This window comes from Pseudophryne corroboree, chromosome 2 (assembly GCF_028390025.1).
Source record: "Pseudophryne corroboree isolate aPseCor3 chromosome 2, aPseCor3.hap2, whole genome shotgun sequence".
Taxonomy (NCBI): domain Eukaryota; kingdom Metazoa; phylum Chordata; class Amphibia; order Anura; family Myobatrachidae; genus Pseudophryne; species Pseudophryne corroboree.
In genome coordinates this window covers 161419898-161445916 of record NC_086445.1, presented here as the reverse complement: position 1 = coordinate 161445916, position 26019 = coordinate 161419898, and the positions used below count along the sequence as shown (strand labels likewise).

Sequence of the window (26019 nt, the reverse complement as noted above, 5' to 3'; positions counted from 1 at the left end):
CAGAGAAACAGATAATAGATACCCCAGATTAGCCGTCATTGAAACCAGACAGTATTTGATTTGTGTTACGGGCAGTACAGAAACTTCCTTTGTTAATGGCTGAAGTATCACTGTACTGCATGGTGACTTCCTCAGTGTCAGGTGTGTTACAATGATGGACTATAAATCCATGACTGAAGCACAGCCCCAATACTTCTATATAGTCCTCTCTGGCTATGGACAGCCTTCAGAAATGCAGCTGTTGCTGACTTTGCTGTAGAAATGTAGCTCAGCAGTATTTGTCCAGTGTGCTCATAAATATGCTTAGCTGGGGGATTATCTCATATCTGCCGGAGTCTTCCATGCTTCCAACATGACATACTGTATATTCATAATAATAGTATAATAATAGTATAAATAATGTAGTACTATCCCATATGCCTTTATGCCTACTCAAGTCCAGGAAACCCACACTGGCGTTTCTATAATGGGTGCAGTGTGTGCGGTGCACATGGGCCCCTGAGTCCAGAGGGGGGCCCCCACCGCACACACTGCACCCATTTAAAAAAAACCTCACCCCTCCGAAGTCCAGCGCTGGCATTCGCAGCGCTATTAGAACACAGTGAAAATGGCTCAGCGGCCATTTTCACGGAGTTCTGCGCATGCGCAGTAGAGTCTGAGCCCTCTAGTGCTCAGACTCTACAGCGCTCCGGGCAGAGAGGAGGGGGCCCAAACGGAGGAGGCTGAACACGGGCCTCCTCCTTTCTTAAAACGCCCATGGAAACCCATCTTCCTGTTGAACATCCCCCAAATCTGCCCCCTGCCCCCAATGACTCTGTAACCCCTAATTCTTCTGACATGGCTGGTTGAATAACTTCACAGTCTCCACATGTATGAGCGTGAGATGGAGTGTGTAAAAAATGTAAACACCCACTGTACTTATCTGAGTATTGTCCAGATCCGCCGGATGAACCATGCACACTACAACATCGGTGAAACAGCGGGAAACATCGGAGGCTGGCGTAGGTCCTGGGCCACGCAGCTAGAACCCTGAACCTTTTAACAAATATGGCCACTTTATCAACAGTATTGTGGGAGACAACTCATGCACTTGCAGTCGTGCGACCATGACTCTTCTGTTACACGCCCACAACGCAGGATCTTTGTGTGTTTCATTTTGGTTACCACCCACCCTCCACCCATATTAAAAAATTCCTTGCAATGGTCTTCTCAGGTACTTGTGATTTAGTACGCAACTGCATGCACATTTGCAAATGCAGTTTGCGCGTGCGCATTAAGGGTGTCTGAGGATATATTTATGCGTGCGCAGTAAGGGTGTCTGAGGATATATTTATGCGTGCCCAGTAAGGGTGTCTGAGGATATATTTATGCGTGCCCAGTAAGGGTGTCTGAGGATATATTTATGCGTGCCCAGTAAGGGTGTCTGAGGATATATTTATGCGTGCGCAGTAAGGGTGTCTGAGGATATTCGTGCATGCGCATTAAGGGTGTCTGAGGATATTCGTGCATGCGCATTAAGGGTGTCTGAGGATATTCGTGCATGCGCATTAAGGGTGTCTGAGGATATTCGTGCATGCGCATTAAGGGTGTCTGAGGATATTCGTGCGCGCGCAGTGGCAAAACATTGTCCATTTGCGAAAACATCGACATTGCATACAAATCGGAATCAGGCCCCAGAGCACTGTGGTTTTGGTCCATTTACAAAGCTTAGCTGAAGATAACATTAGCCCAAGGTATGCCCGACCTATACTCTAATTACTGTGGTGTGTATGCCAAACCTATACTCTTATTATGCTGGTGTGTAGCGCGCCAGCCAGAAGAGGATGATGCAAGAAAGACAAATTCTCTCTACACGGGGCCGTCCGTCCACAAACCAGCCCCTCTCCTCAGTGCACCCACGCACACAACAGTGGAGGACGGATCCCAGTGATACCCCTCCACCCTGCCTGCTCCACCCTCGGTTAGCTATGGTAATTTTGGGGCTCCCATCGACAACAAAGATTATGTGAGATGTTGGGAGTGCTGCGGCCTATCCCCCCAATGCTCAATGCCATGTTTAGCAGCCTAAGATTGTGGGGCCACAATGACGCAACTCATTGCAATTAGTATCATCATAGGAAGCTGGTCTACTCTCTGTGGAGTATGGGAGAGCTCCCTGAAATGTATGAATCTCCCGGACATTCAGGTAGAGTAGGCTACTATGCCCCTTCCTTGTATGGCAATTATTTTCTGCAGGGTCAGAACCTGGCAAGAAATTGATAGCATCCACTATCACATTACTGCAGAGTCTTCGTTGGGACAGCTCTTAACGAGGATGCTTCTCTGACAACAGTTTTCTCAGAAATTGCCCCAGAGAATAATTTATTATCACTGCGATTTGTGGCAATAACAAATGTTAGTTTATGGGGTCTCACTGCCACCAATGATAAAAGGACCGCTAAATTACTAAGTAAGGGCACTCATGCCCCAGTGTTGGGTGTGCCATCATCATACCAAAATTCCTGCTGGTTGTCTGCGTTATGCTCTGATTGGCTACCATAATGTAACAGGACTCATTGATCCAATTACAGGCCTATAAATAACGTTAGCTTTTACTTTCATGTTTGGGTGCAGCCGGGGATATGTTTTTTTATTAGTTTCAAATACAGTTACTATTATTATTATTATTATTATTATTATTATTATTATAGTAGAACTTTGTGTTCATTGTAAATACTCAGGATTACAGGAAATGACTGCACAGGTAACTTGTGACCTAGAACAGCAGCAAGATGATTGTTGCTTTATGCAACATAGATTATATGATAAAACTTGAATCAACAAGTTCACTTTATAAGCAGTCAGCAACAAAATGTCCCTAATTTCCATTGTCTGGCTCCAATGCTGGCAGATACAGATACAGTGGTGGGATGCTGCTTGTACAGTTGCTTTTAATTATCAGAATACAGTATGTGTCACGAATGAGGTTACACTTCACTAAAGCTGAATACACATTAGACTTTTTTTGAACAAATCATTGTTTTGAGCTGAATCGGAACGATAAATAGTTACATAGTTAGTGAGGTTGAAAAGAGGCAAAGGGGGTCATTCTGACCCGATCGCACGTTGCAGTTTATCGCAGCAGTGCGATCGGGTCAGTACTGCGCATGCGCCGGCACCGCAGTGCGCCGGCGCATGCCAGATGGCCAAAGGGCTTCATTGTCTAGCGATCGCCTCTGCCTGATTGACAGGCAGAGGCGGTCGCTGAGCGGGAGGGGGCTGGACGGCGTTGTTAAGCCGCCTTTTAGGGGGCGCGGTACGGCCAATGCAGGCGTGGCCGGACCGTTGGGGGGATGGGCCGTGGCGGCTGCGTGACGTCACGCGCATCCGCTGTGACCCGGGCAGTGAAGAGGTTCTCCCGGCCAGTTGCAGGAGCCACGCTGGCCAGGAGTTACTCCTCAAATGCAAAAGCATCGCCGTTGTGCGATGCTTTTGCATTTCTGCGGGGGGGGGGGGGGGGGGCACTGACATGCGGGGCGGACTAGCCCTGTGCTGGGCGTCCCCCCGCATGTCTGAGTGCCTGATAGTAGCTGTGCTAAATTTAGCACAGCTACGATCAACTCGGAATGACCCCCAAAATGCCCATCGGGTTCAACCTGTATTCTGTGTTAAGCTGTTCATATTATAATGCGCCTGCTGAGGTAATTGTTTAGTACCAATTAACAACTGAGGGGATAATTCAGACCTGATCGTAGCAGCAAATTTGTTAGCAGTTTGGCAAAACCATGGGGGTCATTCCGAGTTGATCGCTAGCTACCGTTGTTCGCAGTGCAGCGATCAAGATAAAAATCAGCACTTCTGCGCATGCGTATGGGGCGCAATGCTCACGCGCGACGTACTTTTACAAAAGCCGATGCAGTTTCACACAAGTTCTAGCGACGCTTTTCAGTCGCACTGCTGGCCGCAGAGTGATTGACAGGAAGTGGGTATTTCGGGGTGTCAACTGACCGTTTTCAGGGAGTGTGTGTAAAAACGCAGGCGTGTCAGATACAAACGCGGGCATGCCTGGAAAAACGCAGGTGTGGCTGGCCGAACGCAGGGCGTGTTCGTGACTTGAAAACAGGAAATAAACAGTCTGAAGTGTAGCTAGCTAGGAGTAAGTATCGAGCTACTCAGAAACTGCACAATCTTTTTTGTTCTCACTTCTGCTAAGCTAAGCGGCGGCTTAGCGTTTGCACGGCTGCTAAAAGCAGCTAGCGAGCGAACAACTCGGAATGAGGACCCATGTGCACTGCAGGGTGGGCAGATATAACATGTGCAGAGAGAGTTAGGTTTGGGTGGGGTGTGTTCAAACTGAAATCTAAATTGCAGTGTAAAAATAAAGCAGCCAGTATTTACCCTGCACAGAAACAATATAACCCACCCAAATCTAACTCTCTGCATGTTATATCTGCCCCACCTGCAGTGCACATGGGCCCTCATTCCGAGTTGATCGGTCGCAAGGCGAATTTAGCAGAGTTACACACGCTAAGCCGCCGCCTACTGGGAGTGAATCTTAGCTTCTTAAAATTGCGACCGATGTATTCGCAATATTGCGATTACTAACTACTTAGCAGTTTCAGAGTAGCTCCAGACTTACTCTGCCTGTGCGATCAGTTCAGTGCTTGTCGTTCCTGGTTGACGTCACAAACACACCCAGCGTTCGCCCAGGCACTCCCACCGTTTCTCCGGCCACTCCTGCGTTTTTTCCGGAAACGTAGCGTTTTCAGCCACACGCCCCTGAAACGCCGTGTTTCCGCCCAGTAACACCCATTTCCTGTCAATCACATTATGATCGCCGGAGCGAAGAAAAAGCCGTGAGTAAAAATACTTTCTTCATAGTAAAGTTACTTGGCGCAGTCGCAGTGCGAACTTTGCGCATGCGTACTAAGCGGATTTTCACTGCGATGCGATGAAAAAGAACGAGCGAACAACTCGGAATGAGGGCCATGGTTTTGCCCAACTGCTAACAAATTTGCTGCTACGATCAGGTCTGAATTACCCCCCACCACTCCCAGATATTAATGTCACTATGTTAAATGCTATAACCCTGGATACTTTTTCCAGTTAAAAATTTGTCCAATCCGTTTTTAAATGCATTTACAGAGTCCGCCATTATTACCTTCTCCGGCAGGGAGTTCCAAATCTTTATTGCCCTTACCGTGAAGAACCCTTTCCTACGTTGTGTACGGAATTTTCTCTCCTCTAGCCTCAGCGAGTGCCCATGTGTTCTATACAGAGTTCTTTTAATAAACAAATCCCCTGCTAACTCCTTGTAATGACCCTTTACATATTTGAAGATATTAATAATGGCCCTCATTCCGAGTTGATCGGTCGCAAGGCGAATTTAGCAGAGTTACACACGCTAAGCCTACGCCTACTGGGAGTGTATCTTAGCTTCTTAAAATTGCGACCGATGTATTCGCAATATTGCGATTACAAACTACTTTGCAGTTTCTGAGTAACTTCAACCTTACTCTGCCTGTGCGATCAGTTCAGTGCTTGTCGTTCCTGGTTTGACGTCACAAACACACCCAGCGTTCGCTCAGACACTCCCCCGTTTCTCCAGCCACTCCTGCGTTTTTTCCGGAAACGGTAGCGTTTTCATCCACACGCCCATAAAACGCAGTGTTTCCGCCCAGTAACACCCATTTCCTGTCAATCACATTACGATCGCCGGAGCGATGAAAAAGCCGTGAGTAAAAATACTATCTTCATTGTTAAATTACTTGGCGCAGTCGCAGTGCGAATATTGCGCATGCGTACTAAGCGGATTTTCATTGCGATGCGATGAAAAATACAGAGCGAACGACTCGGAATGAGGGCCAATGTCCCCTCTTAGTTGCCTCTTTCCTAGTGTATACACATTTAACCTATTAACCTAGTTAGCTTTTCCTCGTACTCCAGTGTTTCTAACCCTTTAATCAATTTAGTAGCTCGCCTTTGAACTCTTTCTAGTTCCCCGATATCTTTTTTATAATATGGTGCCCAAAATGTAACACAATATTCAAGGTGTGGACGTACCAATGATTTGTACAGTGACAGGATTACTTCCTCAATCATCCACATTGTCCTGTGTGTACTTACTATAGCGCGCCCTTGTGCATCTTCCCATCTGCCGTACATAATGGTCAATCTGATGATATCTGTACATATGCCTGATATATTGTTAATGAACAAATGTCCAAACGATGCCAGATATATCATTTGGTTGTTTGTAAGATTGCACAGTGTATGCACTAATGGGCTAATTCAGACCTGATCGCTGCTGTGCTGCTGCAGGGCTTTCCCCACTGATATACTCCTTTGATAGGGTCACGTGACGAAACGCGTTAGGCCACGCCTCCTTCAGCACACCTTGCCAAGGTATCCGGCTTTGGAAGCAGCTGCGGGTTTGGTCTCCCCGGCCAGCCGTCCATATCATCCACAGAGTTCGTAAGAGCAGCCGCGGGCTTGTCTTCCCCGCTAGCCGTCTATACCAACAAACGGCTCTTTACAGTGAATTTATGGCTCCCTCTCCCTTGCGGCATTCGCATCAGTGGGCACTGCAGGATATACCGCCGAGGACGCTCGGCTCTGGACCAGCCCACACAAGGAGAGGTATCAACTCTGTGTTTAATATCGGGTCAACCCGCCTTTGATGTTATGGGACATACATCCAACTGACCTTTCACTGCGTCTCCAGCATTCAGCTTTGTGGTCATTATCCCGAGTTTATTTGCCACTCATTGTTCTGAATATCAGCTGAGCTCCATATTATGTGTGGACTTTCATTTAGAGAACCAATACAGCTGTTACTCCTTTGAATGGGATATATTTATTTGAGGTGTGCTTTTTTATCTTATAACATTTTAATGTTGCATTGTTACTATTTGATTATTAATCAATTATTTTATATTTATGGTTAATAAATCTATTCTATATACATCGGCTCTCATACCTTTTTATTGTCCTTTTCCCTGATATATTGCGCAGCTGATTCTTTTGTCCTAATTGTTTCCTACAAACACCCACTTAGTGTTTTTCAGCTGCGCATTTATCAGGGTAATCTGATTACTAGTGATTCGCCTTTGAGGCGCTGTGTAAGCAGTTTATTGTCTTTTTTCTTTCCCCACTGATGCTTGGAGGAGGCGTGGCTGTGCAGAGCCTGCTGGGACATCCCCAGATCATGGCCACTCCTCCTTCCAGCATAACTGAGGAGAAACAGGATTGGCTGGGACACCAGATGTGCTTCCCTGCAGCAGCACACTGCTAAGAAATGAAAAGCCGACAACGAAGCTCAGAATGTGAGCGCCTGCCTGTTGGTGTGGGGCCCCATAGGTATAGCTACACCCCTGAAAAGAGGTCCGGGGTTATGAAGAAGCATCGGATCTCTGCGCTGCCTGTGTATTACATGCTCTGCGTTACTTGAGTAGCAGTATTAGGGATCCCGGGGATAGCTGCTTTTCGGAGTATGCAAATTTGCATATCTGCAAATATTTGCATATTTGCAATCGCCTAAATTTGGAGTGGTGGATATTTAAGTAGTGGAGCAAATATCAGCGAGTTCCATACATAATTATCAGGAATAGGCCCCTTAAATAGCTAACATCAATAAGAACAAAAAATCAATGAAAGTGTTATTTTAGCCTAAATATATTGTAAATATTATTAAAATGAATGAAAAAAAAAAATAGTATATACACATAATACTGTACAAGCATACTGTATGCCTAGTAATAGAATGCCAAAAATCTCCATCTGCTCACGTGACTGGCTATTTCACTCCTAGTGGCTATTCCTCCAGTCATATGACTGGTCATGATCTACCATTAGCGCAGAAACAAGTGCAGTGAGCTACCAGTATTCTAAACTGGCGTATCTATCAACAAAACTGATATATGAGCAGAGGTCAGGGGAGACGTAGTTCTGACAGTACAGAATCCAACAGTGGTGCCTGTTGGTTTTTCCACATTCTATTACGAAGAATGTGCTTGTATTATGTGTAAATATTTTTTCTATGACCTTTTTAGATTATACAGTAGTAATGCCGACATCAATTTATATTTGTTTGTTCTTTATGATAGTTCTCTTTTAATGAATACTAAAATTATGCCACAAGTTTCCTGTTTTTTAATCAATGATTACTCTGTAGTCTCAAATTTAATATCTAGGGGGGTATTCAATTAGGTCTGTTTTTTTTTAGCCTAGGTAAAAACGCGTGACTTTTCACTATGTTTAGGGTGAATGGGCAAATCCACATGTTTTATCACCTGCGCTGGCAAAAAAAAAAGGGAAGTTTTCGCCGATTTTGAGGCATTTTTTGGCAATGCCTTTTCACTAAATTAAAAAAGTGAAAAGGCATTGGTGAAAATTATCTTAAAAAACATGTGAAAACGACCTCAATTGAATAGGCAGTGGGCAAAATCAATAGCTCCAAATTACCGGAGCTAATTGCATACCCCCATATACAGGTAGAGTATCCCATATCTGGAATGCTCGGGACCAAGAGCATTGCGGATATGAGATTTTTACGGATAACAGATTACCTGTTAAGTGGATGGGTCCCAGGGGTCTGGCGTGTCGGCGGGGAGTCTGGCATGTTGACGGCGGGGTCCAGGGGGTCAGCGGAGGGGTCCGGCAGGTCAGCGGGAGTCAGCAGGTCCTGGGAGTCAGCAGCATGTCCGCAGCGTGTCTTGGGAGTCAACGGCGGTGAGGGAATGGCTGCACTCCCCCACCTGTCTGTGATTTGCCGCAGACATCAGTGACGTAATGACGCCAGCAGCGTCATGATGTCACTACAGGGCCAAAATATTGCGGTTCTTTGATTATTTCGGTTAACGGATATTCGAATAATGGATACCCTATATATATATATATATATATATATATATATAATGAACATGAAATAATACACGTAAGTAAATACACACGGTCAAGTCATATAAATATATATATATATATATTTATTTATCATCTTTTTTTGCCTTTTTCTCTATTTTATTTTACTTTCTGTCTTGTTAATTTTAGAAACAAATCGATGTACTAAGGATCTATTTTAGATTTTTTTTTAAACTTTTTATAATTTCAAATGGATCCAAACAGCGTAACTACTCTGTTTAACAGGTGATACATTAACTGCTGTTAGGATAAATGTTGTATTATTTATTAAGCTTTCTGAAGACAACCAAGAAGCTTATTTACAATTTATTGTACTTGCGAATTAACTGGGAAATATAAAAAAATGCAAGAATGCAAAATACCATAATTGTCTTTTAACTATTTCTATGATTTGTTCCCAGATGCCTATACATCCTTTGCTATAGCATGGGGCAGCACCTTTTTTTTTTGTAATCATTATTTTAAATATAAGAAGGTTATAACAATATGTAGGAGTAACCCATCAGCCGTACAGAGCATCATATTGGGTTGTCACCACTTAGCTTTTCAATGGTTTTAAAGAATTTGCCTTTACATAGAAACATAGAAACATAGAATTTGACGGCAGATAAGAACCACTTGGCCCATCTAGTCTGCCCCTTTTTTATTTTATCCTTTAGGCAATCTCAACCCTTTTTTAACCTTGATTCTTTGTAAGGATATTCATATGCCTGTCCCAAGCATGTTTAAATTGCCCTACAGTCTTAGCCTCTACCACCTCTGATGGGAGGCTATTCCACTTATCCACTACCCTTTCTGTGAAGTAATTTTTCCTTAAATTTCCCCTGAATCTCCCCCCCTCCAGTCTCAATGTATGCCCTCGAGTTCTAATACTTCTTTTCCTTTGAAGAATGTTTCCCTCCTGAACTTTGTTAAGACCCTTTATATATTTGAAAGTTTCTATCATGTCTCCCCTTTCCCTTCTCTCCTCCAAACTATACATGTTAAGATCTTTTAGCCTTTCCGGGTAAGTTTTGTGATGTAGGCCATGCACCATTTTAGTTGCCCTTCTTTGTACACTCTCTAATGTATTTATATCCTTCTGGAGATAGGGTCTCCAGAACTGGACACAGTATTCCAGATGGGGCCTTACCAATGACCTATACAGTGGCATTATCACTTCTTTTTTCCTGCTACTGATTCCTCTCCCAATGCAACCAAGCATCTGACTTGCCTTTCTCATTGCTTTGTTGCATTGCTTTCCTGCCTTCAAGTCACTTGAAATAGTGACTCCTAAATCTCTTTCCTCCTCAGTAGTTTCCATTATAGTACCCTTGATACTATACTTAGCCTTTGGGTTTTTGAGACCCAAGTGCATGATTTTGCATTTTTTAGCATTAAACTGTAGTTGCCACGTTCTTGACCATTTCTCAAGCCTACCTAGGTCATCAATCATTTGTTTGACCCCTCCCGGTGTGTCTACCCTGTTGCATATCTTTGTATCATCTGCAAAAAGGCATATCTTCCCTTCAATACCATCTGCAATGTCACCAACAAAGATATTAAAGAGAACTGGACCTAGTACAGATCCCTGGGGTACTCCACTGGTAACATTTCCCTCCATAGATTGCACTCCATTAACTACAACTGTCTGTTTCCTATCCTGCAACCAGGTTCTTATCCATTTCACTAATTTATAATCCACCCCCAGGCTTTCAAGTTTATTTAGCAGTCTGTGATGTGGGACAGTGTCAAATGCCTTACTAAAGTCTAGATATGCTACATCTACAGCTCCCCCTTGATCTATTATTTTCATCACAGAGTCAAAAAAGTCAATAAGATTTGTTTGGCATGATCTCCCACCAGTAAATCCATGCTGTTTTGGATCCTGTAAGTTGTTCGATTTAAGATATTCCACTACTCTTTCTTTTAATAGTTTTTCCATTACTTTCCCTACTACTGATGTAAGGCTTACTGGTCTGTAGTTACTTGCTTCTTCCTTGCTTCCACTTTTGTGCAGTGGAACTACATTTGCTCTTTTCCAGTCCTCTGGAATATCACCTGTATTTAGTGACTGGTTAAATAATTCTGTTAAAGGTGTAACCAGGACATCTTTTAGCTCTTTGAGTATCCTTGGGTGTATTCCATCTGGTCCCATTGATTTATCCACTTTTAGTTTTGAAAGTTCTGTTAGGACCTTCTCCTCTGTAAATGTATTTTCATCTACCTTATTTTTATGAATGTCCTTGCAATTTAACTGTGGCCCCATCCCTTCTTCTGTAGTAAATACTGAGCAAAAATAATTATTTAGGTGATCTGCTATTGCCTTGTCTCCCTCCACCAAATGCCCACTCTCTGTCTTAAGTCTTATTATTCCTCCATTTGATTTTCTCCTTTCACTTATATACTTAAAAAAAGTTTTGCCCCCTTTATCTACTGACTGGGCCATTTTCTCCTCAGCTTCATTTATATATATAACTAAATATTATGAACAGTATACAGCCCAGTGGCCAGTCTCAGTTGGCATTCCGGGCCTCAGAGCTATGATAACACAGACGCCTCTTATGGTGGAATCTCATGAGGAAGCTAGTGCAGGGGTGACCAGGTGACCCCATGTGGAATGACCTGGTGTCAAAATGCCAAAAGGTACAATATGTTTAGGGTGCCTTTTTATTAAAAGAAGGAAATTCCTAACTCCAGAGAAAACATCAGTTTTAGTTGGATTTAGGGACTAATTACCAAGCCTCCCAGGTAAAGGCCATCACGTAGGCTCCCCTGCAGTAGCTTCCCCATGAAAAACAAATTTAAGCAGGGCTGTCAAAACATCTGTGCTGGCAAACTGTCTTCCAATACAGGTGAGAAAAACAGAAAAAAATCTTTATTATTTAAATAAGGTATTATTGATGATGAAATTATATAAACGTGTTTTGTTTTCACTTTTTTTTTTCTTTACCAATTTTTTAAATTTTATTTATATATTATTCACAAATCTGCACCTAGGAGCCTGAGGCTGGGCTTTGAGGAGCACGAGCCTGGTCACGTGCGTGACCGGGGTCATGCACGTGCAGCAGTGAACCTGACTGACTTATAGGCCCTACACACTGGCCGATCCGCCGCCGAGCTGCCCGACAGCGGATACAGCCGACGGGCGACCCGGCGGCGGGTGGGGGCAGTGACCGGGGAGTGAAGTTTCTTCACTCCCCCCGTCACCCGGCTGCATTGAAGTGCAGGCAAATATGGACGAGATCGTCCATATTGGCCTGCATGTACAGCCGATGGGGGACCAGCGATGAACGAGCGCGGGGCCGCGCATCGTTCATCGCTGGAGCCTCCACACTGCACGATATGAACGTTATCATTAATGAACGAGATCGTTCATATCGTGCAGTCATGTCGGCCAGTGTGTAGGGCCCATTAGAAAGCGGTAAGTCTACTGGCTTGCCCTAGTACACAGCTGCAGGAGGAATCACTTCTGTAAATGTATGGGCGTTATCTAGAGGTGGACACATATGCGCTCAAATTATTCGCAGAGAAAATCTGAAAATTTCCATGCACATGTGCAGTCATGATGCATTCCACTCAAACAACGTCGCATATGTGTCAGGCGTGCAAGTTTTTACACCACACAATAGTGTAGAGACTTCACAGTACTGGTAGTAAATGATAAAGTCTTATTACCCTATTTGTCTACTTAATAAAATTGTAATGAAAAGTGACCAAAGCTATGAGTGGGCCAAAGGAGATGTACAGCGCCTTGCTAAAGTATTCACCCCCTTCGCATTTTTCATGTTTTCTTGCTTCACAACCTGAAATTAAAATGGATTGTTTGAAGGTTTGCAACATTTTATTCACAGAACATGCCTACAGAAGATTTATTTTTATTTTTTAATTGTGAAGGAAACAACAAATAGGACAAAATAACAGAAAACTCCAGCGTGCATAACTATTCACCCCCATAAAGTCAGTACTTTGTAGAGCCACCTTTTGCGGCAATTACAGCTGCAAGTCGCTTTGGATAAGTCTCTATGAGCTTGCCACATCTTGCCACTGGGATTTTTGCACATATCTCAAGGTAAACCTGCTCCAGCTCCTTTATGTTGGAAGGTTTCCGCTTGTGAACAGCAATCTTCAAGTCTGACCACAGATTATCAATTGGATTGAGATCTGGGCTTTGACTAGGCCATTCCAACACATTTAAATGTTTCCCCTTAAATCACTCAAGTGTTGCTTTAGCAGTATGCTTTGGATCATTGTCCTGCTGGAAGGTGAACCTCCGTCCCAGTCTCAAATCACAGACTGACATAGGTTTTGCTCAAGAATATCCCTGTATTTAACACCATCCATCTTTCCCTCGACTTGAAACAGTTTCCCATTCCCTGCTGCTAAAAAACATCCCCACAGCATGATGCTGCCACCACCATGTTTCACTGTGGGGATAGTGTTCTTGAGGTGATGGGATGTGTTGGGTTTGCACCAGACATAGCGTTTTCCTTTGTGGCCGAAAAGTTACATTTTAGTCTCATCTGACCAGAGCACCTTCCTCCATGCATTTGGGGAGTCGTCCACATGCCTTTTGGCAAACTCAAAACGAGCCTTCTTATTTTTAACACTAAGTAATGGCTTTTTTTCTGGCCACTCTTCCATAAAGCCCAGCTCTATGGAGTGTACAGCTTATTGTGGTCACATGCGCAGATACACCAGTCTCTGCTGTTGAACTCTGCAGCTCCTTAGGGTTACCTTTGGTCTCTGTGCTTTCTCTCTGATTAATGCCCTCCTTGCCCGGTCTGTGAGTTTTGGTTGCCGGCCCTCTCTTGGCAGGTTTGTTGTGGTACTATGTTATTTCTATTTGAAGATGATGGATTTGATGGTTCTCCAGGGATCATTAAAAATTTGGATATGTTTTTATAACTCAACCATGACTTGTACTTCTCAACAACTTTGTCCCTAACTTGTCTGGAGAGCTCCTGGTCTTCATGGTGTGATGCCTCTTGCTTAGTGGTGTTGCAGCCTCTGGGGCCTTTCAGAAAATGTGTGTTTATACTGACAGATCATGTGACACTTAGATTGCACACAGGTGGACTTCATTTCACTAATTATGTGACTTCTGAATGTAATTGGTTGCACCAGAACTTTTGAGGGGTTTCATAGCAAAGGGGGCAAATAATTATTTTTTATATACATTTTCTCTAACGTCCTAAGTGGATGCTGGGGACTCCGTAAGGACCATGGGGAATAGCGGCTCCGCAGGAGACTGGGCACATCTAAAGAAAGCTTTAGGACTATCTGGTGTGCACTGGCTCCTCCCCCCATGACCCTCCTCCAAGCCTCAGTTAGATCTCTGTGCCCGAACGAGAAGGGTGCACACTAGGTGGCTCTCCTGAGCTTCTTAGTGAAAGTTTTAGTTTAGGTTTTTTATTTTCAGTGAGACCTGCTGGCAACAGGCTCACTGCATCGAGGGACTAAGGGGAGAAGAAGCGAACTCACCTGCGTGCAGAGTGGATTGGGCTTCTTAGGCTACTGGACATTAGCTCCAGAGGGACGATCACAGGCCCAGCTTGGATGGGTCCCAGAGCCGCGCCGCCGGCCCCCTTACAGAGCCAGAAGGCAGAAGAGGTCCGGAAAATCGGCGGCAGAAGACGTCCTGTCTTCAACAAGGTAGCGCACAGCACTGCAGCTGTGCGCCATTGCTCTCAGCACACTTCACACTCCGGTCACTGAGGGTGCAGGGCGCTGGGGGGGGCGCCCTGAGACGCAATAATAAACACCTTGGATGGCAAAAAAATGCATCACATATAGCTCCTGGGCTATATGGATGCATTTAACCCCTGCCAAAATACATAAAAAGACGGGAGATAAGGCCATCGATAAGGGGGCGGAGCCTATCTCCTCAGCACACTGGCGCCATTTTCCCTCACAGCTCCGTTGGAGGGAAGCTCCCTGGCTCTCCCCTGCAGTCACTACACTACAGAAAGGGTTAAAAAAGAGAGGGGGGCACAAATTAGGCGCAGTATTAACTATACAGCAGCTATAAGGGGAAAAACACTTATATAAGGTTATCCCTGTATATATATATAGCGCTCTGGTGTGTGCTGGCAAACTCTCCCTCTGTCTCCCCAAAGGGCTAGTGGGGTCCTGTCCTCTATCAGAGCATTCCCTGTGCGTGTGCTGTATGTCGGTACTTTTGTGTCGACATGTATGAGGAGAAAAATGATGTGGAGACGGAGCAGATTGCCTGTAATAGTGATGTCACCCCCTAGGGGGTCGACACCTGAGTGGATGAACTGTTGGAAGGAATTACGTGACAGTGTCAGCTCTGTATAAAAGACAGTGGTTGACATGAGACAGCCGGCTACTCAGCTTGTGCCTGTCCAGACGTCTCATAGGCCGTCAGGGGCTCTAAAGCGCCCGTTACCTCAGATGGCAGATATAGACGCCGACACGGATACTGACTCCAGTGTCGACGGTGAAGAGACAAATGTGACTTCCAGTAGGGCCACACGTTACATGATTGAGGCAATGAAAAATGTTTTACACATTTCTGATAATACGAGTACCACCAAAAAGGGGTATTATGTTCGGTGAGGAAAAACTACCTGTAGTTTTCCTGAATCTGAGAAATTAAATGAGGTGTGTGATGATGCGTGGGTTTCCCCCGATAACAACTGATAATTTCTAAAATGTTATTGGCATTATATCCTTTCCCGCCAGAGGTTAGGGTGTGTTGGGAAACACCCCCTAGGGTGGATAAAGCGCTCACACGCTTGTAAGGGCTCTATCCTCTCCTGAGATGGCCGCCCTTAAGGATCCTGCTGATAGAAAGCAGGAGGGTATCCTAAAATGTATTTACACACATACTGGTGTTATACTGCGACCAGCAATCGCCTCAGCCTGGATGTGCAGTGCTGGGTTGGCGTGGTCGGATTCCCTGACTGAAAATATTGATACCCTAGATAGGGACAGTATATTTTTGCCTATAGAGCATTTGAAAGATGCATTTCTATATATGAGTGATGCACAGCGGAATATTTGCCGACTGGCATCAAGTCTAAGTGCGTTGCCCATTTCTACCAGTAGAGGGTTATGGACACGTCAGTGGTCAGGTGATGCGTATTCCAAACGGCATTTGGAAGTATTGCCTTATTAAGGGAGGAGTTATTTGGGGTCGGTCTTTCAGACCTGGTGGCCACGGCAACAGCTGGGAAATCCACGTTTGTACCCCAGGTCGCCTCTCAACATGAGAAGACGCCGTATTATCAGGCGCAGTCTTTTCGTGGATAAGCGGGCAAAAGGTTCCTCATTTCTGCCCCGTGACAGAGGGAGAGGAAAAAGGCTGCAGAAATCAGCCAGTTCCCAGGAACAGAAACCCTCTCCCGCCTCTGCCAAGTCCTCAGTATACGCTAAGGCTTTACAAGCAGAATCAGGCACGGTGGGGGGCCCGTCTCAATGAATTTCAGCGCGCAGTGGGCTCACTCGCAAGTAGACCCCTGGATCCTTCAGGTGATATCTCAGGGGTACAAATTAGAATTCGAGACGTCTCCCCCTCGCCGTTTCCTAAAGTCGGCTTTACCGATGTCTCCTTCTGACAGGGAGACAGTTTTGGAAGCCATTCACAAGCTGTATTCCCAGCAGGTGATAATCAAGATACCCCTCCTGCAACAGGGAACGGGGTATTATTCCACACTGTTGTGGTACCGAAGCCGGACGGCTCGGTGAGACCGATTCTAAATCTAAAATCTTTGAACACTTACATACAGAGGTTCAAATTTAAGATTGAGTCACTCAGAGCAGTGATTGCGAACCTGGAAGAAGGGGACTACATGATGTCTCGGGACATCAAGGATGCTTACCTTCATGTCAAAATTTACCCTTCTCACCAAGGGTACCTCAGGTTTATGGTACAGAACTGTCACTATCAGTTCAGACGCTGCCGTATGGATGGTCCACGGCACCCCGGGTCTTTACCAAGGTAATGGCCGAAATGATGATATTCCTTCAAAGGAAGGGAATTTTAGTTATCCCCTACTTGGACGATTCCCTGATAAGGGTAAGATCCAGGGAACAGTTGGAGGTCGGTGTAGCACTATCTCAGGTAGTGTTGCTGCAGCACGGTTGGATTCTCAATATTCCAAAATCGCAGCTGGTTCCGACGACTTGTCTTCTGTTCCTAGGGATGATCCTGGACACAGTCCAGAAAAAGGTGTTTCTCCCGGAGGAGAAAGCCAGGGAGTTATCCGAGCTAGTCAGGAACCTCCTAAAACCGAGCCAAGTCTCAGTGCATCAATGCACAAGGGTTCTGGAAAAAATGGTGGCTTCCTACGAAGCAATCCCATTCGGCAGATTCCACGCAAGAACTTTCCAGTGGGACCTGCTGGACAAATGGTCCGGGTCGCATCTTCAGATGCATCAGCGGATAACCCTGTCACCAAGGACAAGGGTGTCCCTTCTGTGGTGGTTGCAGAGTGCTCATCTTCTAGAGGGCCGCAGATTCGGCATTCAGGACTGGGTCCTGGTAACCACGGATGCCAGCCTGCGAGGCTGGGGAGCAGTCACACAGGGAAGGAATATCCAGGACTTATGGTCAAGCCTGGAGACATCACTTCACATAAATATCCTGAAGCTAAGGGACATTTACAATGCTCTAAGCTTAGCAAGACCTCTGCTTCAAGGTCAGCCGGTGTTGATCCAGTCGGACAACATCACGGCAGTCACCCACGTAAACAGACAGGGTGGCACAAGAAGCAGGAGGGCAATGGCAGAAGCTGCAAGGATTCTTCGCTGGGCGGAAAATCATGTGATAGCACTGTCAGCAGTATTCATTCCGGGAGTGGACAACTGGGAAGCAGACTTCCTCAGCACGACCTCCACCCGGGAGAGTGGGGACTTCACCCAGAAGTCTTCCACATGATTATAAACCGTTGGGAAAATCTCGACAGGTATTGCGCCAGGTCCAGGGACCCTCAGGCAATAGCTGTAGACGCTCTGGTAACACCGTGGGTGTACCAGTCAGGGTATGTGTTCCCTCCTCTGCCTCTCATACCCAAGGTACTGAGATTGATAAGATGGAGAGGAGTAAGCACTATATTCGTGGCTCCGGATTGGCCAAGAAGGATTTGGTAACCGGAACTTCAAGAGATGCTCACGGAGGATCCGTGGCCTCTACCTCTAAGAAGGGACCTGCTCCAGCAAGGACCCTGTCTGTTCCAAGACTTTCCGCGGCTGCGTTTGACGGCATGGCGGTTGAACGCCGGATCCTGAAGGAAAAAAGGCATTCCGGATGAAGTCATCCCTATCCTGATCAAAGCCAGGAAGGATGTAACCGCAAAAACATTATCACCGCAATTGGCGAAAATATGTTGCGTGGTGCGAGGCCAGTAAGGCCCGACGGTGGAAATTCAACTGGGTCGATTCCTACATTTCCTGCAAACAGGAGTGTCTATGGGCCTGAAATTGGGGTCCATTAAGGTTCAAATTTCGGCCCTGTCAATTTTCTTCCAAAAAGAACTAGCTTCAGTCCCTGAAGTTCAGACGTTTGTAAAAGGGGTACTGCATATACAGCCTCCTTTTGTGCCTCCAGTGGCACTTTGGGATCTCAATGTAGTTTTGGGTTCCAAAAGTCACATTGGTTTGAACCACTTAAATCTGTGGAGTTAAAATATCTCACATGGAAAGTGGTCATGCTGTTGGCCCTGGCCTGGGCCAGGCGCGTGTCAGAATTGGCGGCTTTATCCTGAAAAAGCCCTTATCTGATGTTCCATTCGGACAGGGCGGAATTGAGGACTCGTCCTCAGTTTCTCCCTAAGGTGGTTTCAGCGTTTCACCTGAACCAACCTATTTGTGGTGCCTGCGGCTACTAGGGACTTGGAGGACTCCAAGTTGCTAGACGTTGTCAGGGCCCTGAAAATATATGTTTCCAGGAGGGCTGGAGTCAGGAAATCTGACTCGCTGTTTATCCTGTATGCACCCAACAAGCTGGGTGCTCCTGCTTCTAAGCAGACTATTGCTCGTTGGATTTGTAGTACAATTCAGCTTGCACATTCTGTGGCAGGCCTGCCACAGCCAAAAATCTGTAAATGCCCACTCCACAAGGAAGGTGGGCTCATCTTGGGCGGCTGCCCGAGGAGTCTCGGCTTTACAACTTTGCCGAGCAGCTACTTGGTCAGGAGCAAATACGTTTGTAAAATTATACAAAATTGATATCCTGGCTGAGGAGGACCTGGAGTTCTCTCATTTGGTGCTGCAGAGTCATCCGCACTCTCCCGCCCGTTTGGGAGCTTTGGTATAATCCCCATGGTCCTTACGGAGTCCCCAGCATCCACTTAGGACGTTAGAGAAAATAAGAATTTACTTACCGATAATTCTATTTCTCATAGTCCGTAGTGGATGCTGGGCGCCCATCCCAAGTGCGGATTGTCTGCAATACTTGTACATAGTTATTGTTACAAAAATCGGGTTATTATTGTTGTGAGCCATCTTTCAGAGGCTCCTCTGTTATCATGCTGTTAACTGGGTTCAGATCACAGGTTATACGGTGTGATTGGTGTGGCTGGTATGAGTCTTACCCGGGATTCAAAATCCTTCCTTATTGTGTACGCTCGTCCGGGCACAGTATCCTAACTGAGGCTTGGAGGAGGGTCATGGGGGGAGGAGCCAGTGCACACCAGATAGTCCTAAAGCTTTCTTTAGATGTGCCCAGTCTCCTGCGGAGCCGCTATTCCCCATGGTCCTTACGGAGTCCCCAGCATCCACTACGGACTATGAGAAATAGAATTATCGGTAAGTAAATTCTTATTTTTTTCTCATTTCACTTCACCAACTTCACTATTTTGTGCATATCCATCACATAAAATTCAGATAAAAAAAATAATAATAATTAGAGGTTGTAATGTAACAAAATAGGTAAAAAGCCAAGGTGGGTGTACACTTTAGCAAGGCACTGTACGTTGGAGAAGTTTGGAGGCAGCAGTGTCTGAGGGGGTGTTGAGATCATGGAGGCTGAGGGACGGAAGGTGAAACAAATAGGAAGTGTGGGAGCAAGGCCCCAAAGTTACTGAAGAAGTGGGTAGAGAGAATCCTGCGGGGGAGGTAGACGACCGGGATACAGTCGTTAGGTCGACACTCATTAGGTCGACCACTGAAGGTCGGCATTGCCCTTAGGTCGACATGCATTAGGCCAACATGGCCGTTAGGTCGACATGTAGTAGGTCGACAGGTCAAAAGATCGACATGAGTTTTTGCCTTTTTAAGCTGCTTGTGCTACATAGTAATGCAAATAAGACACATTCTCGTTAAAGAAGGCGCCCAATGTTAGCAGAGCTGGCAGCTGACTCACGCCAGGTATCTCCTGCTGCATCGCATATTGAGGCAAGATGTATGAGGACACATCTGTATCCAAGCAGAGGCAGAGGTCACAGTGTTAGTGGCCATGTGAGTGCTGTGTGCAGGTGTTCGGCATATGTGTAATAGTGTTCGGCATATGTGTAAGGGGCATTATGTGTGTCATGTGTATAAATACATTAATAATGTGCGGCATATGTGTAAGGGGCAATAGTGTTTGGCATATGTGTAAGGGGCATTATGTGTGTCATGTGTACAAATGCATTAATAATGTGCGGCATATGTGTAAGGGGCACGATGTGTGTCATTATGTGTATAGGTGCACTAATACTGTGCGGCATATTGGAAAGGGACATTATGTCTGTCATTATGTGTATAAGGGCACTAATAATTTGTGGCATATGTGAAAGGGACATTATGTGTGTCATTATGTGTATAAGCATACCTCCCAACTGTCCCGATTTTCGCGGGACAGTCCTGTTTTTTTTGGGAATGTCCCGCTGTCCCACCCGCGGGCCGCAGTATCCCGTGGTGGGGGGAAAAGCAGTTGGGAGGCTTCTGTCACTGCTGCTCTGCTTTGCAGAGCAGCATTGAATAGACGCTGTGCGCATACAGAGGGAGAGAGGGCATGCCAGCAGCTCAGAGAGCGCTGGGCATGCCCTCTTCAGTGATGGACAAGGGACGATGCTTACAATCGCGGTATTGCCGTGAGCCCAAGCCCCTTTTCCGGGAGCGTGCGTGGCTTCGACGTGCGTGTGTTCCTCTTTGGAGAAGAGAAAAGTTAGGAGGTATGTGGCATGTGTGTCGTGTATAAGGGCATTAATAATGTGCAGCATATGTGTAAGGGACATTATGTGTATAAGGGCATTAATAAAGGATGACATAATGTGTAAGGCGCATTATGTTTCTAAGGACATTTATAATGTGTGTCATGTGTGAGGGGCATTACTGTGTGGTATTATGTTTATAAAGGCATTACTAATGTGTGGCATTATGTGTATAAGATGCTCTACTGTTTGGCATAATGTATAGAAAGGGCACTACTGTGTGGACTAATGTGAATAAAGAGCAATATGGTGTGGTGTAATGTGACTAAGGAGCAATTCAGTGTGATGTAATGTGAATAAGGGGCACTACAGTGAGGAGTAACATATAAGATAAACTGGTACTACTGTGTGATGTAACATGAATAAGGCACACTCTCGCATGATAAAATGTGAATAAAGTTGCAGTACTGTATGGCGTAATTTGTATTGGGGGTACTATTGTGTGGCCATGCCCCTTCCCAGCAACAACATGCCCCTTTTTGAGCTGTGCGTTGAATGTGCGCACTGTTCCTATTTAAAATATAGGGGGTAGGAGCACCAAAATGAGGACTGCTATGGGTGAGGGGTGATGGTGCTGGGAAAGGGGTGCAGGGTCAGAGGCAGAACTAGCGGCGGTGCTAGGGGGCTTCAGCCAAAATCTTGCCTAGGGCATCATATTGGTTAGGGCCAGCTCTGCGGGCCCCACCCCTTACATTGCTCCTATCACAGCTCACTGCCCCCCTACTGCTCACACTGCACGCACACACTCACTGCACACACACATTACACACTCACACTGCACATACACACACACACACACACACACACTGCACATACACACATTGCACACACCTCGCAGAGTAATTCTGTCACTCCGGCTGGCCAGGGATCTGCAGCAGCTGTGACTTGTGTGCTGGGGGGGGGGGGGGGGGGGGCAGAGTTACACGGACCGAGCAGGGCTGCTGGCAGAAAGAGACCCTCACTGCCAGCAGCCCTGCTTGGTCCGTGTAGCCCCCCCCCCGCACGCATCACTCTCCCTTTTCTCCGACTAGCCAGCCGCGGCGGGCTGCATGGGTGTATAAAGAGGGGGGGGGGGCAGCCTGCTGTGCCTTCCCCAGCATTTGGTATGTGCATGCCTAGTGGGAAATCCGCCACTGACCACATTGGCAGTACTGATGTGGGCATTGTCATGTCCACATACAGTTTGCTGACAAACTATTCTATCTATTATCCAGGACTCCTATAATATGATTGTGGAGTGTGGTGATTTCCGTTCACCAGCCCTAAGTTGAGCATATGTAGCTGTAGATAAGTACACTTACCATTGTTGTATGGGAACGTTATGTTCACATTGAGACCTATGTTTAGCATAGGGTGTTTGCATGACCTAATTTACGTTGATATGAATGAGAGAGTTTAGCCATGATGAATATGTAGGCTGTGCTTACGATGTATCAGCCAAGGAAATTCTCTTTTATTACATAGGGAGTATCTGATATGATACATTAATATAGGCATGCCGTCCAGCATCCAGTACATAGTGTGTGCGAGCTTACACCTCTTATCTGAGTAACGTCGCTCTCTCCAGCCTCAGTGTGACCGATTCATACAGAGGCTTCTATATGGAGCAGGGGGAAAGTAAAGCTGCTCGATATCTGTGGCGTGTAGGCAAATGTACCCTTTAGCTAACTCTAAGTAATGGTGACAGTGTGCAGATACCCCGCCATGCATTCTCATCTCAGCTGGTGTATCTTGTTACAAGGCCCTGACTGGCATAACAGCACAGTGTGTGGTCTGTACCTCTGTGCCTCTGGCAACATTAGTGAAATTAAATGTATTATTCATTGAACTGTATTTATATAGCGCCAGCGCTCTTTAAAACCATACTTGCCTCCTCTCCTGGATCGCCCGGGTAGCTGCTGAAAATCAGTTCACATGCGTAAATGGGTCCTGCGACACAGGGATCAGGGACGGCATCAGACTGTCAGTGATTGACAGTCTGATGCCATTTGGGGGCGGGGAGGGGGAGGACACCGTCACCGCCATTGAGGGGGAGGGAAGAGGCCTGATCTCAGTCGGGTATGGGTCATTAGGTCGACCAGACTTAGGTCGACAGTCATTAGGTCGACAAGGTCGAAACAAGTCATTAGGTCACTAGGTCGAAACAAGATTGACATGGAAAAAGGTCGACATTAGTTTTTTTACTTTTGTTTGGTGTCGTTTTCTTCGTGAAGTGATGAGGAACCCCAATTAGTGCACCGTGTCTCCTCGCATGGCTCGCGGCTACGGCTGCACTCGGCACAGGTTACCGTTCCCAGTTGTAGGCCACTTGGATCATAAAGTATGAAAAAGTAAAAAAAAAATGTGAAAAACTCATGTCGACCTTGTTCATGTTGACCTAATGCATGTCGACCAATAGTGGTCGACCTAATGACTGTCGACCTAATGACCATATCCCTCTCAGTCAGAGGACAGAGATTTCCTGGCCTCTATGTAGGACTTGCGGCTGTCAGCTTGTGTTACCCCGATGGTCAGGTAGTCAGCCGATGGTGCTGGGAAAGATCCAATACTGAGTTCAGTAATTTAGCACGAGACGTGACACCTCCTGCTGCATTACCATATTCATAGGCGGTTCCAGGGGGGGAAACACTCGGGCCTGTGCCCCCCCTGTCGTTTCTGACTTTTTTTCAAAACGAGAACAGCAGCAGCACTACTGCTATTTCCGTCAGTCAGATTTGATATAAGAGCCAGCAGGCACTAGGACCCGCCGCGGCTCTAACAGCAAGTCCGTGTGGTAACCAATGGGGAGCTCACACCGCAACCTACCTCCCCCACTGCCAGCCGGCCAGAGTCCAGCCCAGGCGCGGGGTTCAAATGCCAGCATCGAGTAAGACTGTTACTTATGACAGTGCAGAAGGCTTCATTTGCACTCACTGCACCGCACAAGGGAGGTCATTCCGAGTTGGTCGCTCGGTAAAAATCTTCGCATCGCAGCGATTTTCCGCTTAATGCGCATGCGCAATGTCCGCACTGCGACTGCGCCAAGTAAATTTGCTATGCAGTTAGGAATTTTACTCACGGCTTTTTCATCGTTCTGGCGATCGTAATGTGATTGACAGGAAATGGGTGTTACTGGGCGGAAACAGGCCGTTTTATGGGCGTGTGGGGGAAAACGCTACCGTTTCCGGAAAAAACGCAGGAGTGGCCGGAGAAACGGGGGAGTGTCTGGTCGAACGCTGGGTGTGTTTGTGACGTCAAACCAGGAACGACAAGCACTGAAATGATCGCAGATGCCGAGTAAGGTTGAAGTTATTTAGAAACTGCTACGAGGTGTGTAATCGCAATATTGCGATTACTTCGTTCGCAATTTTAAGATGCTAAGATTCACTCCCAGTAGGCGGCGACTTAGCATGAGCAAATCTGCTAAAATCCGCTTGCGAGCGAACAACTCGGAATGACCTCCAATAACCCCAGTGCTTCCTCCTCCACTTCCTTTACCACTAAGCTAGGTGCAGTCAAACTCAGCCTCAGCTTTGAGAAGGCGGCCCGTGTGATTGTGACAGGGCTGTCCTGCAGATGTCTTATGCTGTGTGATTGTGACAGGGCTGTCCTGCAGATGTCTTATGCTGTGTGATTGTGACAGGGCTGTCCTGCAGATGTCTTATGCTGTGTGATTGTGACAGGGCTGTCCTGCAGATGTCTTATGCTGTGTGATTGTGACAGGGCTGTCCTGCAGATGTCTTATGCTGTGTGATTGTGACAGGGCTGTCCTGCAGATGTCTTATGCTGTGTGATTGTGACAGGGCTGTCCTGCAGATGTCTTATGCTGTGTGATTGTGACAGGGCTGTCCTGCAGATGTCTTATGCTGCTTGTTGGAGATCCAGCTGGCTGCTTCTGCTAATCAAAGATAGGCAGTTCGTGTCCTGCAGTCTGAGTCTCAGTGCAGTGCACAAAACAAGGTATCCTGCACCTGCCACCACTGACTGAAAACTTTAATAATTGTATTGTGCTGGGGTGCCTTCCAGGTTTCCATACCTAATGGAACAGGTGACCAACATTTCAAGGCCCAATCAGCCTTTTCATCAGGGTGAAACATTGGCAATAAACCAGGATGCGCTCCTACAGCCAATCATTACCTAATGGCGTATTCTGTGAGGCCACACCCCCTGTGCTACCACACCCCTTATCTGGGAGCACGCGTGCCTTAGGTGCATGTAAATATAACTATTACCGTTCCCCTATCATGGTGCCCCCCCCCCCCCTTTCATTTTCTTCTGGATCCACCCCTGACCATATTAGTGCTATCGCGATAGCCACTCCAGCTGCATCTGAATCAGACGTCAGGCCCATGTTCCCACACAAGGGGTGCAAATGAAATGATACATGATACATGCTGCCTGCTCTTCATGTAGTACAAAAATACTGGGTATCTTTTTTTTTTTGCGTGGTGATTTAAGGGCCTATTAATGAGAGTAAGGCAAATTTGGAGGAAGGTATGGAGTGCATACAGTATATTGTGGCCGAAGTCAAGCATGGCAAATACAGGTAGACCTAGGACACAGGTATGAAAATACTATTGCCATTTTCTATCCCGGATCCCCCTGTATCTGTCCCACATTGTACCAGGTCTCACTGTTGCAGCAGCCTGAAGCCCCGCTTTTATCAGTGAGGTAAATCTGGAAGTGGGTCAGAATGAATGAGCTTCTTTCTGATTCACTTTCAAATTCTAATTTTGCAGGCAATCTGATCCTTAAAATTGGTACACACCTTTGCATTTACCCGAGTGCTGTGTATACAGCTTGACCATCTGTGAGCTTTATACACACTGTGCTAGAAATAGCTCCGTGTGTACGGTCTTCTATACGATTGTATGGTTGGGCCGACAAATATTAAACAGCAAATAAGAAGTGACTTCCGTTTCTGACCTCAGCAAAAGCGGGCCAACAATCTTATGGGTGTGTTCCCCGCTTAACTCTTGAGCTAGGACACACCCCTCTACCA

The 26019-nt window shown here is 46.1% G+C and overlaps 1 protein-coding gene across 9 annotated transcripts in view; it reads left to right on the top strand.

The window, feature by feature from the left end:
* Positions 1-26019, top strand: part of LOC135005292 (phosphatidylinositol 3,4,5-trisphosphate 3-phosphatase TPTE2-like) — a 295357-nt gene that overhangs the window by 164824 nt on the left and 104514 nt on the right. The window lies entirely within an intron of this gene.